This window comes from Rhinopithecus roxellana, chromosome 19 (assembly GCF_007565055.1).
Source record: "Rhinopithecus roxellana isolate Shanxi Qingling chromosome 19, ASM756505v1, whole genome shotgun sequence".
Classification (NCBI taxonomy): Eukaryota; Metazoa; Chordata; class Mammalia; order Primates; family Cercopithecidae; genus Rhinopithecus; species Rhinopithecus roxellana.
Window position 1 is genome coordinate 59,674,916 of NC_044567.1, and position 18,463 is coordinate 59,693,378.

Here is an 18,463-nt window from a genome sequence, read left to right on the forward strand (position 1 = left end):
AACTTGATTTGAATAAAAGCAAAAAAAAAAAAAACCCACAAAACATTGTTTAGACAGCTATAACAAAATACCTGAGCAGCTTATAAACAGTTGTTTGTTTCTCACAGTTCTTGAGGCCGGGAAGTCCAAATCATGGCACCAGCAGATTCACTGTCTGGGAGGGTCCATTTTCTGAGTGGCAGACAGCCGACTTCTTGCTGTACCCTCACATGGTAGAAAGGGTCAGGCAACTCTATGGGGCCTCTCTTTTAAGGGCACTAATCCAGTCTCTAGGGCCCCACCATTATGACCTAATTACCTCCTGACAGTCCCACCTCCCAACCATCACATTGGAAACTGGGTATTTTGGGGGTACAAACATTCAGGCCATGGAAATCACTGATTATAATTTTAAAGTTTTGTGGAAAAATATTTTTCTGGGGTAAAAATACTACCTAATCAGAAATCCACCTGGATCTCAGAAGGGAGAGGCTGGGCATCTTTGCCTGTCAGAGATGCAGTAACTGAGACACTATACCTAAAATGCATAGCTTAGTCCTCCTTTCTCTCCCGGTTCTGCTGTCAGTGGTGTGATCTTTGAGGAGTCACACTTTCTGTGAGCTTCAATTTCCTCTTACAACAAAGAGGTGAACTGTATTATCTTTCAGGTTCATCCAAATTCTAAAATTCTTTGTCCACTTGGGAAACGTTTGTTGGTTTTGTTTTTTATTTAACAAAAATATTCTCTTTCTTCCCTTTCAACCAGACACATGATTTCTTTGCTCTTAATCCTCCCACTACTGACCAGATGGTAAGAGGACCACATCACCTGTCTTTTATACTCAACTAGCTCACTGCAATGAACAGATGCTATTAGATGAGAATGTAACTTTGCCATAAAAAGAGTGAATCTAAAGCAAAACCTTATATTTATAAAGTAATGAAATTGCATCCACAATAAAAATTCTATCAGCAAAGCTGTGTAACAATACAAGGCTTTGGAGAGAGTTATTTCTACCAACCAACTTAGTGAACCACTAAATAAACTGTCTTTTTGTCTTCCCCAAAGAAACTTGGCCTTCGTATAAATGATATTATATTTCCTTTGACCAGAAAAATAAGAAAAAATAAAATACTATTATGTTTGGAGAGAAAGCTGCTCCCCAGTGTCATGTTAGTGTAACCAGAGATCCTTTTGGAGTTCCGGAAGACAAGCATCCGGGCAGTCAACCCGATGGGCTGGCAAACTTTGTCCTTTAGTAGATTTTCTCCCAGGGTCAGGTTTAAGAATCATCACAAATGTATCCTAGACATTTTGGTTTCTATGTGAAATCAGAGCAACAATAAAAATTAAGGTACATTTGAATGATTTAGAATCTAGAGTCTAGGGTTGGACACAATGTATAACAAAGATATCTAAGCAATTTAATTGCATCATTCAGATTGCAAAAGAAATGGTTAGCCACACAAGAAGATAATGTGCCTTTAAGCAACTTAAAAGTAATTCTTGATGAGCGAGGCAGAATGGAATAGCAACGTGGCCTTATATCACAGTCAAAACATCTGCTTCTGGTCCCACCTCTGCTATTACCCAGCCTTGGACAAGACATCCAGCTTCTTGATTTGAAAAGTGCACATATTACGGTAAACTGAATAATTTCCAAAGTCATCTTTTTACGGTGAATTTTAACATTCTATGATACATGGATGAAAACTACAATGACAAACAAATAGTAACTTTGTTCTTGTAAGTCCCTCTTGTGTGTAAATATCTCAATGTTATTTAAGAAGGCATTGTGCTTGGGGGGACTTAGTTTTCATACACTCAGCATCCTTACTGCTTCTTTTGGTGACAGCATCCCGCTTTTCTTTGAGAAATTCCCTACCTCCATCCTATGCAGCCCAAAAGGACTTTGAACAAGCTCCTCCCCACCCCCTACTGTTGGCCTCTACAACCTGACCTGGATTCTCCCAATCCGATTTTCTCTTCCAAAATTGAAAGCTGAGCTGAATGACACAGGGGCAGAAAATGGTTGTTTCTGAGTCATTCTGACATCAGCTCTTTGAAAAGACTGCCCATAGCTCCCATCTATTATTATTAATTTTTTAAATTTTATTTAATTTTTTTGAGACGGAGTCTTGCTCTGTCACCCAGGCTGGAGTGCAGTGCCACGATCTCAGCTCACTGCAAGCTCCGCCTCCTGGGTTCACACCATTCTCCTGCCTCAGCCTCCCGAGTAGCTGGGACTATAGGTGCCCACCACCACGCCTGTCTAATTTTCTCTCTCTCTTTTTTTTTATTGTATTTTTAGTAGAGATGGACTTCACTGTGTTAGCCAGGATGGTCTCGATCTCCTGACCTCGTGATCCGCCCGCCTCGGCCTCCCAAAGTGCTGGGATTATAGACTTGAGCCACCGCGCCCAGCCAGCTCCCATCTATTATTGCAGGTTTTGGGATGCCTTGCTGTTGGTCTTCCAAAGACTAGCTTTTCCTTAGATTCTTTGAGTTACTCCTTATACTTTTGAAAAACTTCTTCATATGCTTTAGCTGGCCAGAGATGACATCTATTGCTCACAACCAACAAACCCTAATGGATGGAGAATTTTTTTTCTGGTCCCCATTGTCAGACTTTAATTTGTATTTTTAAATAATAAAACCGAATTTGTTTAAAGTGCTCTAAACATTTTGATATTTTTGTCTAATTAAGACATCCATTTTCTCTAATTAGAATAAGCAGAGCTACTGCACATTCTAAAGCATAATATTAATGTCCTGCTATCTTAGACTGTACTTGATTAACTTGGTAAAACAGCATGGTTCTTTATCAAGCTGAGCCTGAACTAAGGGCAAATGCATTCATGGCTCAGACCCTGGAACTAGTTCTATCCTCCTCTATAATCACGGATGTCATCAGAATGCTGTGGAACTCTTGGCAGCATCCAATCTACCAAGTGTTCTCCGGAGAGAAAAGCAGAAGTTGATCACTCTGCCTCTCAGCCAAAAGCCCATCATAGCACTGCCAGGGGCACTTCTGCCAGGAAAGCAATGAGCTTTTTAGCAGGTGGTCAAAACGTATGCCAGGAGCTAAGACTTCAAATATTACCCTCAAAAGAGTAAAATGCCTTTAGTTAAGGCAGGATGGGGCAGAGGGAAGCTGCAAACAAGGACCTACATATCCCACTATTGAGGGCTAAAGTCTACCTCCATAAGAGTGCTTTTGTGAAGCAACATTTAAAACGTGACACTGACAGTGCTACTTATGGATGGGTTAGGAGGCCATGAGAACAGCTTTCTTGAGAGAGTTGAGCAAGATACATAATGGGGCTTATCTGGTCTCAGAACTGTTGCTGAGAAAAATTGCTGACATTGCCCTCTCGTTCTACATTCTAGAACAACATGGCATGTCTAATACAGTAGCCACATGTGGCTTTTTACACTTAAATTAGTTAAACAAGATTACACACTAGTTCCTCGTCATAGCAGCCACCTTTCAAGTGCTCAAAAGCCCCAGGGATTCATGGCTACCATACTGGACCAAGCAGATATTGAGTATTTCCATCACTGCAGAAAGTTCTACAGGACAGTGTGGCTCTACTGAGAGTACTTGACCCTCTTGCAGAACTGGATAAGGAGTAGTTCCTCCCAAATGGTGCCCCCTGCCCTCGATGGTCCCATGGAAGGCAGAGAGACAAGAAGGACGACGTCCAGAGACAAGAATGGCCCTGGAGAGTTGTCAGAGCTCACCCTGAGGATGGAGGAGTTTCTCTATACTCAGGCCAAATGAGGGCCACTGCAAGAGACATGCTTGCAGAGTTTGGCATGTTCCTCTGGAGAACTGGTCTCTGAACACATCGCGGAATAGTCCCGAGGTGAGAAGGTGCCTGAGAGAACTCCAGTGGCCATCAGAGAGGGGGCTGCCCTGGAAGCAGCCTGCATTTCCATAGGCAAAGAGCCAAGGTGACATTTTGGAAGGTGACTAGATACAAACAAGCTATAAAGGTTCACCCCTGAGAGATCAGTCTGCAATGATAAACTGATTCTAATAGAATCTGTGCAGAGAGGATCAGCTGGGGCTGGGGGATCCCAAGAGGTCATCCACAGTGCACCCTGCCCATCCCTGTGTATATTTCCATGAAGAGGCTCTCAAGAGCCCTCACAAGTAGGACCCCAGGAGAACAATGGTCCACACTTGAGAATCTGCTACTTCAAGGACACCAACACTGTAACCTTTAGGCAAGGCCATTTGTCACTCACCACCCAAACATATTCCTTCACTTCTTTCTTCCTTCAATCCCAAGGAATTGGCAAGGCAAGCAGTGTAGGGGGTAAAAAAACAAGGGAGGGGCAACCACCCACATCTTGCCCACTGCAGGCTGCCAAAGCTAAAGCAGCCCAGGAGCTACTGGCGGAAGGAAAGAATGCTCTACTCAAGGAGATGCTGAAGTTCTATTGAGACTGGTCCATTGGGATTGCATATGACAGTGAATCTGCTCATCAATACCTAAAACTTACAGGAAAATGTAGCTATCTGTCCATGGAATCACCTAGGGGCAGGGAAGGGAGAGCCAACAGAACAGGTTAGGAAGACACTGATGTGAGAAAATCAAGCTGTAATGATTTCACCCTGCAGACTTGGAAAGCTCCAGAAAGAAAGCATGACAGGCCGGGCGCAGTGGCTCATGCCTGTAATCCCAGCACTTTGGGAGGCCAAGGTGGGTAGATCACGAGGTCAGGGGTTTGAGACCAGCTTGTCCAATATGAGAAACCTCATCTCTACTAAAAATACAAAATTAGCTGGGCGTGGTGGCACACGCCTGTAATCCCAGCTACTCGGGAGGCTGAGGCAGGAGAATTGCTTGAACCTGGGAGGAAGAGATTGCAGTGAGCCGAGAACGCGCCACTGCACTCCAGCCTGGGTGACAGAGCAAGACCCTGTCTCAAAATAAATAAATAAATAAAAAAGAATGCATGAGAAAAGTGCCACCCAGGTAGGGCAATGGGGCGCAAAAACACATGAAGGGGCAATGGCAAAAGCACATGAACAATGAAGTGGGTGTCCTGCTGCTTTTGAGATGTAGATGATGAACCATAGGAATGTCGTGCGGCAGGGAGAATGAGTTACAGTTTACACAGAGGAAATGGAGGTGCAGAGAAAATGTAACTTGCCTAAAAACACTAGTGGGTGGCCCAGCCAGGAGTCAAGCCCACCATACTCCACTTAGGAAGTAGTCTTGAACAGGGGTCCCCTCCCAAGAGGTTGTTTGGGCATCACTGGTTCTGAGACACTGTAATCGACCACCCACCGTGTGGGGCAGAAGCTGCTGTCAATTTCCCATATCCATTCTGTCCCTTTCCTTAATAAAACAGCACTGCACTAGAAATTTCTAGAAGATAAAGCAATGGTTTGAAGTTATCCTCCTTGGTATTACTCTCTGAAGGAAGAATTGATGGCTGCAGCTCCAAGGGCAATCTTGAACTATAAGGTAATCTTAAAGATCAAAGTGATCTGGAAAACTGAAAAAGACTTATGTCTGGCTAGGCTCAGTGGCTCACGCCCGTAATCCCAGCACTTTGGGAGGCTGAGGTGGGTTGATCACCTGAGGTCAGGAGTTCGAACCAGCCTGGCCAACATGGTGAAAATCCATCTCTACTAAAAATACAAAAGTTAGCCGGTCATGGTGGCAGGCGCCTGTAATCCCAGCTACTCGGGAGGTTGAGACAGGAGAATCACTTGAACCCAGGAGGTGGAGGTTGCAGTGAGCCAAGTTCGCGCCACTGTACTCCAGCCTGGGCAACAAGAGCAAAACTCTGTCTCAAAAAAAAAAAAAAAAAAAAAAAAAAGACTTGACTTGGCCAGGTGTGGTGGCTCACACCTATAATCCCAGCACTTTGGGAGGCCAAGGCAGGCAGATCACTTGAGGTCAGGAGTTGGAGATCAGTCTGGACAATGTGGCGAAACCCTGCCTCTACTGAAAATACAAAAATTAGCCAGATGTGGTGGCGGGCACCTGTAGTCCCAGCTACTTGGGAGGCTGAGGCAGGAGAATCGCTCGAAACTGGGAGGTGGAGGTTGCAGTGAGCCGAGATTGGGCCACTGCCCTCCAGCCTGAGCAACAGAGTAAAACTGTGTCTCAAAAAAAGACTGATGTCCCTAAAAGTGTTTTGTTGTTGTTGTACCTGTGCTGGAATGCCTGTCTCTAGCTTTCCTTTAAATGAGAAAAGATACCATTGTTTCAGATGTTCTGTACATGCAGCCAATCCCTTATCCTAACTCAGAAGCCAGAATCCATTATGGAGAGTTGAACTTGGTCTTCAAAGTCCTATGTGCTTCATTCTAAATCATCTATCCTTATTTCTGTAGGCTGAGGAAAGTTCCTGAAGGTAGTTGCCCAGTTGTAGAGTGTCCTTTCAGCTCCATGACTATATTCTTCAGACAGGACTTGGACTCAGGAATCCCTACATGTTGGGGAGAACAGGATGCTGTCACAGCAATCAACTTCCAGACACAGCTTTGATCATTGGTGAATCAGAGAGTTTTGCTGTTGTTGTTTTTCTAATTTCTTTGCGGTTTCTTTTGCTCTTTCTTCCCACTCCCATTCCCCTGCCAGGGAAAAAAAAAATTAGCCAGGCAAGAGTACATCCAATTCCCTTTCTTAATTAGAAGCAAAACATTTGGAAAGCTGTGGCACAACTGCTTGACGAACATTTGCAAGTTATCTCCAAGCACAAAGCCAACATATTAAGGAAAGCAACAGGGGTCGCAGAACACGTTCCAGGCTAACGGAGAAGGTGATCCAGATTTGCAGAGGTGTCTGTTAACCATGGCTGGAGGCTCCTAATCCCCTCACTCAGAGCTGGCCATGCACAGAGAAAGGCTCATGTGAAACATAATAAACCCAAACTCTCCCAGGTGTCCACAGCCCAGCTATGAAATCTATCATCCCAAACTAACACTGCAGAGCACCTAATGGGTTTTAAGGAAGCATTCAAATAAATAATCATTTCCTGGTATTGGAGATTGGATTTCATACACCACAACCCAGACCCAACTTTAATGGGAGACAGATAAAGAACAGAGTTCTTTTTCCAGAAGGAAAATTTACTTCTAATCCACTAATACATATGCAAATAGTTTCTTCCAGACTCTGTGATCTGGGAAAGAAAGTAGCCAGCTTGATCGTAATTATTTTCTGACTTCCAGAGTGCTTGATATTAGATGTAGTAATGGTTGGCTATGGCAAATCCTAGGGACTCTTTCCCTAGAAAGTGTTAAATAAGAACAGGTTGTGTCTGAGTCCATTTGTGTTGATATAAAGGAATACCCAAGGCTAAGTAACTTATAAAGAAAATATATTTATTTGGCCAATGGTTCTGAAGCCTGTACAAGAAGCATAGTGTCAACATGTGCTTCTGATGAGGGCCTCGGGAAGCTTCCACTCATGGTGGAAGGCAAAGGGGAACTGGCATGTGCAGAGGTCAATGGCAAGAGAGGAAGCATGAGAGAGGGAGGAAGGAAGGTAGGAAGGAAGGAAGGAAGGAAGGAAGGAAGGAAGGAAGGAAGGAAGGAAGGGAGGGAGGGAGGGAGGGAGGGAGGGAGGGAGGGAGGGAGGGAAGAAGGAAGGGGAAAGGAGGAGAAGGAGGAGGAGGAGGAGGAAGAAGAGGAGGTGGTGGTGGTATAAGGTCTTTTCAACAACCAATTCTTGCTGGAACTAAGAGTGAGAACTTGCTCCCAGGAGAATGGCACCAAGGCATTCATGAGGGATCCACCCTCATGACCCACCAGGCCCTAGCTCCAACAGTGAAATTTGGGAATCAAACTTCAATGAGATTTGGCAGGGCCAAACAACCCACATCCAAACCATAGCAGGTACACCCATGGGAAGCGCTCAACAGATGATGGCTATAACAACATTACTAACTCCCAAGACCAACCAAGTATTTCATCTTTACACAGTTGTAATTGTGAAAAATGTATTCCTTAGACTGTGTTAGCATCTATTTCCCTGTACCTTCCACTCCTGAGTCCTATTTCCAGCCTGCAAGTAAACACAGGATAAACCCAAACTCTTGTCCCCATGGTGGTCTGTATTATTCCATTCTCATGCAGCTAATAAAGACATATCCAAGACTGGCTAATTTATTTTAAAAAGAGGTTTAATTGACTCAGTTTCACACAGCTGGGGAGGCCTCAGGAAACTTACAATCATGGCAGAAGGTGAAGCAAACATGTCCTTCTTCATATGGTGGCAGGAGAGAGATATGCCGAGCAAAGAGGGAAAAGCCCCATATAAAACTATCAGATCTCATGAGAACTCACACACTATTATGAGAACAGCAGAATGAGGGTAACTGCCCCCATGATTCAACTGTCTCCCACCGAGTCCCTCCCATGACACGTGAGGATTACGGGAACTACAGTTCAAGATGAGATTTGGGTGGTGACACAGCCAAACCATATCAGTGGTCCTTCCAAGACATAAAGCAGTTTATATCACCTGTGTCTTCTTTTGTCCAGCCTGAAAGGTTCAATCATCTTGACCTGAAAGGTCAAGCCATTGCTCCCACGGTTTAATTTCCAGTCCAGTCTGCTGAGGTTCTTGTCTGAAAGCCCCATGGTGTGGCAGTCTCTTCCATCTTGTAGCCCCTTGGATACCTGGGAGATATCTGAAGAGTGCACTCCTCCAGGTGTGGACAAGCACCTGCAGATGAAGTAGCTTGTTCTGAAAGGAATGGCTTCACAAGGATGGCTTAGACTCGCAAGCTACCTCGCACCTTGGAGAGGAGGTAGGAGGTAAACAGTGACTATTTCTTGAATCGATATATGACTGAAAGATTAAGCCTATTGATTTAAAACCCACATTCTTTTTCCCACGTCTGAATATACTTTTATCATTTCTTTGGGGGACCTCATCTCTGGACCCTACTTAGGTCCCTATTTCTACTCATTTCATCTTGTTTGAGCTAACAGGAATTCTAGTCTGTTGAGATCCTTTGATTTAGTGACTCAATCATTCCAGAAATGACCTGTCCCTCCCAGGCTCATGTCAACTACAGATTGTCATCTGACCAGTATACTCCTCTGAACAACTAATTAGATTATATATGGCTTATAATCATATTACAAGTTTTTTTTTAATGTCAGTAGTAGAATGATCCATCCTTTTTATTTGTAAAGTGTGAACAGAAAGCTACTACATTCTACATGACTTTAGGACATTTACAAAGAGTTATCTTCACCTTGAGAAGAAACTGGATAAAAATAAATGTCTGCCCTATTATAAGGTTTTTTTTTTTTTTTTTTTTTTTTTTTTTTTTTTTTTTTTTTAAAGCAGGTAAAATATCCTCTGCCTAGTCTTCTCTGGATGGAGGGTGTCATAAATTGAATTGTCTCTCCTCCAAATTAATATGTGGATGTCCCAACTCACACTAACTCAGAATGTGAGCTTATTTGGAAATTGGGTGGTATGCAGATACAATTAGCTAAGTTAGAATGAGATCATAATGCAGTAGGGTTGGCCCCTAATCCAATATTAAAAGTATCCTTATAAAAAGGGGAAATTTGAACACAGACTCAGACATACATAAAGAGACGATGATGTCAAGAGACAGAGGGAGAAGAAGCCATCTGCAAATCAAGCAGACAGCCCTGGAACAGATCATTCCCTCAGAGCCCTCAGAAGGAACCAGCCCTGTGGCCACCTTGATTTCAGACTCCTGGCCTCCAGAACTGTGTGAGAATCAACTTCTGTTCTTTAGGTCACGCAGTTTGTGGCCATTTGTTCCGTAAGTCCTAAGAAATATGAAAGGAAACGGGGCAGATGGTCAATCCCACCTCTCTGCTCAGCAGGGAACCATGCAGAGTCCTTCTCTATTTCAGGCAGGAACACTTGCTAAGAGTGAGTGAAGGTGAGCCACTCTCTGCAAAGTCCCTCTTGGATTTTGAGCATCTAGAAGCCCAAAGAACAGCCTATGACAATAACAACCATATGAACAATTCAACAGTACACTGAATGCATTTTAGGCTTTTCCAATGGCCTCTTGGTAGATCCCAACCCATCTTGGGAAGTAGGTGGCACCGAAGTTATTATTTCTGTTTTGCAGAAGAAAAATTATACTCAAATCAGAAACTGGCTCAAGGAAATGAAGCTAGACAGTGGTCAGCTCCAAAGGAGAGCCCAGAGACAATGACTTCCTCTCCGTGTTAAGAGGCTCACACCACACGTGCTCCTCCATGCTGTGCTGTCCTCAAACTCAAGCCTGTAAATTCACGCTAGGCCCTGTGTTCCCTCTGGGTCTCTCTCTACACATTCTTAAGGGGGCAGGGCTCTAGGGAAGGCAGGTGAGACATCAGCACAGGTACAAAGGCTTCCTTCGGATTGACAACAAGCATGTCAAAGTCAGAAAACAAGAGACTTCTGTGACCTCCCTCAGTTTACACTAAGAAGGAAGGTCACTGACAATTGTCTTGGGTGACGTGACCTATGGACAATCATAATAAAAGTGATACGACTGCCCGCTAGAAAAAGTAGGTATGGGAGAAACTGCCCATGGAAAATGATCTTTGACTATTTTCTCTTCCAGATGTTGAAGCTGTCTTCCAAATCATTGAATTTTGTTGTACCCCCACGGTCACTTGGAACCCTGGTTTAAGTTCTTGGGATGACCCATCCTCATGAATACATTTGTAGCTGCCTTAAGCAAAGTGAAACAAGAGCATCTTTAAGGCCTTCCCAGTCCCTCCCTAATTTTCATTGTGCCTCTTCTCTCTCCTTTGCTGAGGCTTTGCAGCTCAAGGCACCCTCACAACCTCCCTTCAACAGAAGCACCCTCTCTCTCCTGCCACCGTGGATCTCTTACGTGGCACATCCTACACTGGGATTGCAGAGCTCAGCAAGACTCTGCCCCCAAAGAGCCCATGCTCTTGTCAGGGAAAAGTCATTATGGAACAGGGTTGGGGGTACAGTGCTGGGGAGCCAGAGTGCTGGGGACGCAAGGAAAGGCGAACGATGGACGCTATGCAGGCATGGAGTGGGATGAGAGATGTTCCCCATAAAGATGCCCTGGAGCTGGGTGCTAATGGGCAGGCAGAAGCCGGCCAGGTGAAAAGAATGGGGCGGAAACTGGGGGACAGAGGAGGAAAGGGAGGAGGGACATGTGGGTTGGGTGGGGCTGCCTCCCAGGCAAGTCAGAGCACAGGGTCCCCCCTGAGCACTTCCTGGGTTACTAGGGTGACAGTAGGTGAATGACAGAATAGCAGGGTCTTGGAGGGGAGGAGGAAGACTTTAGGACATTTACAAAGAGTTATCTTCATGTTGATAAGAAACTGGATAAAAATAAATGTCTGCGGTATTATAAGGTGTTTTTGTTTTGTTTTGTTTTTATAAAGCAGGTAAAATATCCTCTGCCTAGTCTTCCCTGGATGGAGGGTGTTGCAGATTGAATTGTCTCTCCTCCAAATATGTGGATGTCCCATCTCCCAAAAACTCAGAATGCGAACTTTTTGGAAATTGGCTGGTTTGCAGGTATAATTAGTTACGTTAGAATGAAATCATCATGGAGTAGGGTGGGTTCCTAATCCAGCATTACCAATGTCCTTATAAAAAGGGGAAATTTGGGCCAGGCACAGTGGCTCATGCCTGTAATCTCAGTACCTTGGGAGGCTGAGGAGGGTGGATCACCTGAGGGCAGGAGTTCAAGACCAGCTTGGTCAACATGGTGAAACTCCATCTCTATTAAAAATACAAAAAAAAAAAAAAAATTAGCTGGGCGTAGTGACACACACCCGTAGTCCCAGCTACTCAGGAGTCTGAAGCATAAGAATCGATTGTTCTCAGGAGGCGGAGGTTGCAGTGAGCTAAGATCGTACCACTGCACTCCAGCCTGGGCGACAGAGTGAGACTCCATCTCAAAAAAAAAAGAAAAAAAAATGGGGTGGGAGGATTTGAACAGATTTTTTGTGGAAAAAAAAATCTGAGAAGACATACATACAGCACAGTGTTAGAGGTGAAAACAATATAATGTATATAATGTATAGGGATATCCATGTTTTAGCTAAGGACAACTCAAAGGAATGGATTTAAAAGATCAAGTTCAACTGAAGAAGGACAGTCCTGGTGATGTTTCCACCTGAGAAACTCAGTATCTCCCTCAGACGGAGGCAAAAGGGACTCTGAGGCCAGGCCTCACAGATGGGCCCCCTCTCACGAGGCAAGGATCACAGGCTATGGTATGTGCGGGATGTGACCACACTCTGGATACCCAGCACTCTGGAATTCTCCATCCAAAGTATTGGAATTCCCACTCCACTGACAGGGCCTGCATAGGTCTCTTCCCTGGGTCCACCCACTCCCCTGTGGGGGACCAACCCATTGGTGTACACTGAGGGTCCAAGCAGGTCCACCTTCTGGCAAGCAGGTCCCCTGATGTGCAAGTTGCAGCTGGAGACAGGAAGAGAATGAGACTGGCTGGGGCCATTTCTCCCTGGGCCCCCACATCCAATAAAACTCCAGGGAGGCTGAAATTTTGAACCTGGTTTCCCAGGTCCCTATGAAGATGTCTTTGTCAGAGCAGGAGACAATATGAAAAAGAATACTCATACATGTACTACATATTATATGCACACATACTATACATATACTATACACACATACTATACACATACTATATATATACACACACATATACTACACACATACTATACACACATTCCTCTCTTTCTATGTATATATATATTGATATTTATAGATCTATCTATCTATCTAAATGCAATCTGTTAATTTGATTAATGACTTAAAATTTTTTAGACATATGTCATGGAAGACTCCATTTGTACTCGGGCTCCCGGCTCTGCAAATATTAGGGGCGGGTCCGGAGGGCCTATGCCTTTAGCTTCACGTGGCCAGTGTACAACAACTGAGAGAAATAGGGGTCAGTTCTCAGAGTAACTTGTTTCCTGGAAACTGTTCCTCACCACACTCTATGCCCCTGGTCAGGCATTCTCACCAGGGAGAGAAGGGTGATTCGAGGTTGAAACAGAGAAAGGGACAGGAGACAAAGGAAATAAGGGGCAAACACTTCCAACCCTAAACCTTTTTTTTTTTTGCTCTGTCGCCCAGGCTGGAGTGCAGTGGTGTGATCACAGCTCACTGCAGCTCCAACCTCCTGGGCTCAAGAAATCCTCTCACCTCAGCCTCCCAAGTAGCTGGGACCACAGGCACACATCACCATGCCCAGCTAACTTTTTATTTTTTTTGAGGCAAGGTCTTGCCCTGTTTTTGTAGAGGCAAGGTCTGTTGCCCTGGCTGGTCTCAAACTCCTAAGCTCAAGCAATCCTCTTACCTTAGCCTCCCAAAATGCTGGGATTATAGGCATGAGCCACTGCGCCTGGTCCTAAACTTTCAAATGCCTGAAACACACACAAAGGAAAAGCTGGGAGAAGGCAGGAAGAGGTGAGTCCAAAAGCATGAACTCAGTGCCCTAAGACGAAATGGAAGAAAAAATCAACAAATACCATGAAAACTCTCTCTGTGGAAGAAAACTACTTTCATTGCAATCAGGGTTAAAGAGAAGTCCTTCTAGGTCACCCAACTTTGACCTTGAGGCATAAAAGTCTTCTTAATCTCATCTCTCTCACCCAGAGTGCCAAGAGCCAGATTTTAGGGTCAATATCCAGGTAGCAGGCTCTGAAGTAAACTGTCTCAGTAGCCTGTTTCTTCCATCTCCTTCAGTGGGCTTTCCAGACATTGGTTCTGTGCATCAATCTCTCTAAACTCATCTGGCAACAGCAGCCAGGCACAAACCCTGCAGTCTTTAAAGTGGCACAAATTCACAGACTGAGAGATGTTCCCACGCTGCATATGTTCCTAAAACAACCCCATCCAAGCCATCCATCCACCCGCCTCCCTCTGAGCTACAAAGTAGTTTCATGAGCTCCATTTCAGTTCTGAGATAACCAACACCTTATATCACTACTCAGAGTCATTGGCTGGAGAACAGACATCTTTTCTTTCCCATTAAACATTGCTCAGTAATCCCAAATAGGGGGCACTGCAGAGCTGAAGCTTAGAGGTGAATGGTAAATTCTAACAAGAAAGTGTAGAAACATCCAGGATCATTAATGCTGCATTAGCTCCACTTCTTGCCACACTGGCACTATGTTTTGTCTTTCTGGACTGACCACTGATAATTTTCTAGCACTTTGAAAAATACAGTGCTGTTCCTTGCAGCTAAATGGAAACCTGTAGAGAGCAACCAAATGGAGATCCTTGAACTTGGTAATGAATAGATGGGATTCTAGGTGAGAAAGAAAGAGGAGAGAAAAACACCAAGTCTCCATACTCAGAAAAATTTTTTCAATGCCAAAGTTGCATTCAATTTAAAATAAAAGCACCAAAAAAACATAAAATTCCCTTTTATACATAAGCCAGTGATATGGTTTGGATTTGGGTCCCCACCCAAATCTCATGTCAAACTGTAATACCCATTGTTGGAGGAGGGGCCCGGTGGGAGGTGACTGGATCACAGGGTGGACTTGCCCCTTGCTGTTGTCATGATAGTGAACATGTTCTCATGAAATCTGGTTAAGTGTGAGGCACCTTCCCCTTCACTCCTTCATTCTCTCTCTCTCCTGCTCCATCATGTGAAGACATGCCTACTTCCCCTTTTGCCCTCTGCCATGACTGAAGGTTTCCTGAGGAGACTCTCCCCAGCCATCCTACCTATACAGCCTGCAGAACTGTGAGCCAATTAAATATCTTTTCTTTATAATTACCCAGTCTCATGTAGTTCTTTATAGTAATGCGAGAATGAACTAATACAGTAAATTGGTACTGAGAGTGGGGACATTGCTATAAAGATAACTGAAAATGTGGACGTGACCTTGGAACTGTATAACAGGCAGAGGCTGGAACAGTTTGGAGGGCTCAAAGGAAGACAGGAAGATGAGGGAAAGTTGGGAACTTCCTAGAGACTTTTTAAATTGTTGTGACCAAAATGCTGATAGTGATATGGACAATGAAGTCCAGGCTGAAGTGGTCTTAGATGGAGGAACTTTGTGGGAACTGGAGTAAAGGTCACTTTACCTGAGCAAAGAGACTGGTGACATTGGGCCCCTGCTCTAGTGACCTGTGGAACTGTGAATCTTGAGAGTGATAAATTAGGGTATCTGGCAGAAGAAATTTCTAAGCAGCAAGGCATTAAAGATGTGGCCTGGCTGCTTCCAACAGCATATGGTCATATGTGTGAGCAAAGCAATGATCTGAAACTGGAACTTATATTTAAAAGGGAAGCAGAGCATAAAAGTTTAGAAATTTTGCAGCCTGACCACGCAGTAGAAAAGAGAAACCCATTTTCTAGGGAAAAAATTCAAGCCAGCTGCAGACATATGCATAAGTAAAGAGGGGTTGAATGTTAATAGCCAAGACAATATGGAAAACGCCTCAGAAGCATTTCAGAGACCTTTGTGGAAGCCCCTTCCATCATAGGCCTAGACGCCTAGGAGGGAAGAATGGTTTTGCAGGCCAGACTCAGGGCCCCATTGCCCTGCACAACATTGGGACACTGCTCCCTGCATCCCAGTCACTCCAGCTCCAGGTATGGCTAAAAGGGCCCCAGATACATCTCAGGCCACTACTCCAGAGGGTGCAAGCCATAAGCCTTGGTGGCTTCCACGTGGTGGTAAGCTTGTGGGTGTTCAGAAGGCAAGAGCTGAAGCTTGGGAGCCTCAACCTAGATTCCAGAGGATGTATGGAAATGCCTGGATGTCCAGGCAGAAGTCTGTCGTAGGGGTGGAGCCCTCATGGAGAACCTCAACTAGGGCAGCGCAGAGGACAGTGTGGGGTTTGAGCCCCCACAAAGAGTTCCCACTAGGGTACTGCCTAGTTGACCTGTGAGAAGAGGGCCACTGTCCTTCCAATCCCAGAATGGTAGATCCACTGACAACTTGCACCATGTGCCTGGAAAGCCATAGGCACTCAACATGAGCCTGGAAAAGCAGCCATGAGGCTGTACCTTGCAGAGCCAAAGGGGTGGAGACGTCCAAGGTCTTGGGAGTCCACCCCTTGCATCAGTGTAGCCTGGATGTGAGACACAGAGTTAAAGATTATTTTGGAGCTTTAAGATTTAATGACTGCCCTGCTGGGTTTTGGATTTGCTCCTTTGTTTTGGCTGATTTCTCCCTTTTGGAATGGGAGTACTTAACCAATGACTGTACCACCACCGTATCTTAGAAGTAACTGACGGAGTTTGATTTTACAGGCTCATAGGTGGAAGTGACTTGCCTTGTCTCGGATGAGATTTTGTACTATGGACTTTCGAGTTAAAGCTGGAACGAGTTAAGACTTTGGGGACTGTTGGGAAGGCATGATTGTATTTTGAAATGTGAGAAGGACATGAGATTTGGGAGGGGTCAGGGATGGAATGATATGGTTTGGATTTGTGCCCCACCCAAATCTCATGTCAAACTGTAATCCCCAATGTTGGAGGAGGGGTCTGGTAGGAGGTGACTGGCTCATGATGGTGGACTTCCCCCTTGCTGTTATCATGATAGTGAATATGTTCTCATGAGATCTGCTTGTTTAAAAGTGTGGAGCATCTCCCCCTTCACTCTCTTCCTTCTTCTCCAGGCATGTAAGATGTGCCTCCTTCCTCTTCACCTTCCGCCATGATTTTAAGTTTTCTGAGGGTTCCTCAGCCATGATTCCCGTACAGCCTATGGAACTGTAAGCCAATTAAACCTCTTTTCCTTATAAATCACCAAGTCTCAGGTAGTTCTTACAGCAGGTAGTTCTTTATAGCAATGTGAGAATGGACTAATGTAGCAGAATTTCCTTTAGGGAAGGGTTTATTAAAACCTGATTCTTTCTAAGCTAATTGGAACTATACTTTCTTTCAGAACAAGGGAGACCCTTTAGAAAAGGGTTAAAATTAGGAGTCCATAGATTCAGGCAGTTTATAAACTTCCTGACATTTTATATATCATAATTATGTGTATCATAGGAATTTAGAGAAAGATTCCTTAAGCTTGATTGGATATACATGGCAATTGTAATCCCCAAAGTAAGAACTGCTATTGTGGACACTTAACTTAAAACAAGGTGTGATAAACACGTGAAAATTGCTCACTGCTATTAGTCATCAGGGAAATGCAAATCAAAACCACAAAGAACTACCACGTACAACCACTAGGATGGCTATAATAAAATATGCAGATAATAACAAGTGTTGGTGAAGACATGGAGAAACAGGACCCTCCTACAATGCTGACAGGAATGAAAAATGACACATCACTTTGGAAAACAGTCTCACATTTCCTCAAAATGGCAAATATGGAGTTACCAAATGATCCAGCAATTCCACTCCTAAGTTTAGACCCAAGAGAAATGAAAATGTAGTTATACAAAAACTTGTATATGAAAGTACAGAGCAGCACTATTCATAATAGTCCAACAGTGGATACAACCCAAATGCTCATTAACTGATCAATGATGAACAAAATGTGGCATAGACATATAATGGAATATTATTTGACAACAAAAAGAAATGAAGTACTGATACACAGATGAATCTTAACAACACTATGCTAATTAAAAGCAGTCAGATACAACAGGCCACATACTGTATGATTTCATTTATACGAAATGTTCGGAATAGCCAAATTAACAGGGAAAAAAGTAGATGAGTGGTTGCCTAGGGTTTGTGGGGGAGGAGCTGGGGGGAAATGGAGGATAACTGCTAATGGGTAGGAGTTTCTTTTGGGGTAATGAAAATGTTCCAAAATTTATGGTGGTGGTTTCACAATTTTGTGAATATTCTAAAAATCATTAAATTGCACATTTCAAATGGGTGAATTGTAAGCTGTGTGAGTTATATTTCAATAAAGCTGTTATTAAAAGAAAAGAGTATATGAGCCTATTCTCCCTCTAAGTGGCCCATTCCTCTACCCCAGGTCAGGGGACATTGGGAAGGCTTTGGGAAGGGACCAGCAGGGGTGCATGGAAAACATGAGTTTGATCTGAAAGAAAAATGCTATTGTCTTCAGCCATCTCATTCTCACCCTCGGATACAGATCCCTCAACCAGGGAAGGCACAACTGTCTTTAAATGCACTGAAGAGGAGGTTCCCATGGAGACTGGAGAAGTTAGCATAAGACTATCTTCCACGATGATGAGGAAAGATTATGGAATACACTGTAGCACAGGCACTCGCAGACAGACCCCTGGCCAGGTTACTGTGGGACAGGTGCCCAAGTCCATAGAAGAGAGAACTGTAATACAGCAAGAGGGAAATAGAGTTTCTTTCCCAATCAGGAAGACCCAAGGCAACACTGCTTTGAGGCTTCACGTGGGCAAGGAAGATATACTGGGCAGTGATACATGGATTTCTGCTAGCTGCTAAAGTGGCCCCATCCACTCAGGTCTCTGATAGTGGTCCTCTGGCCACAACTGTGCAAAAATAAAATAATACATACTGTGGTAGGAAATTAAT

The 18,463-nt window shown here is 44.1% G+C and overlaps 1 protein-coding gene and 1 non-coding gene across 5 annotated transcripts in view; both read right to left on the reverse strand.

The window, feature by feature from the left end:
• SLC39A11 (solute carrier family 39 member 11) overlaps positions 1–18,463 on the reverse strand; it is a 460,542-nt gene that overhangs the window by 155,997 nt on the left and 286,082 nt on the right. The gene's annotated exons all lie outside the window — the stretch shown is intronic.
• LOC115895041 lies at positions 9,114–9,250 on the reverse strand. The gene has a single exon (XR_004055246.1).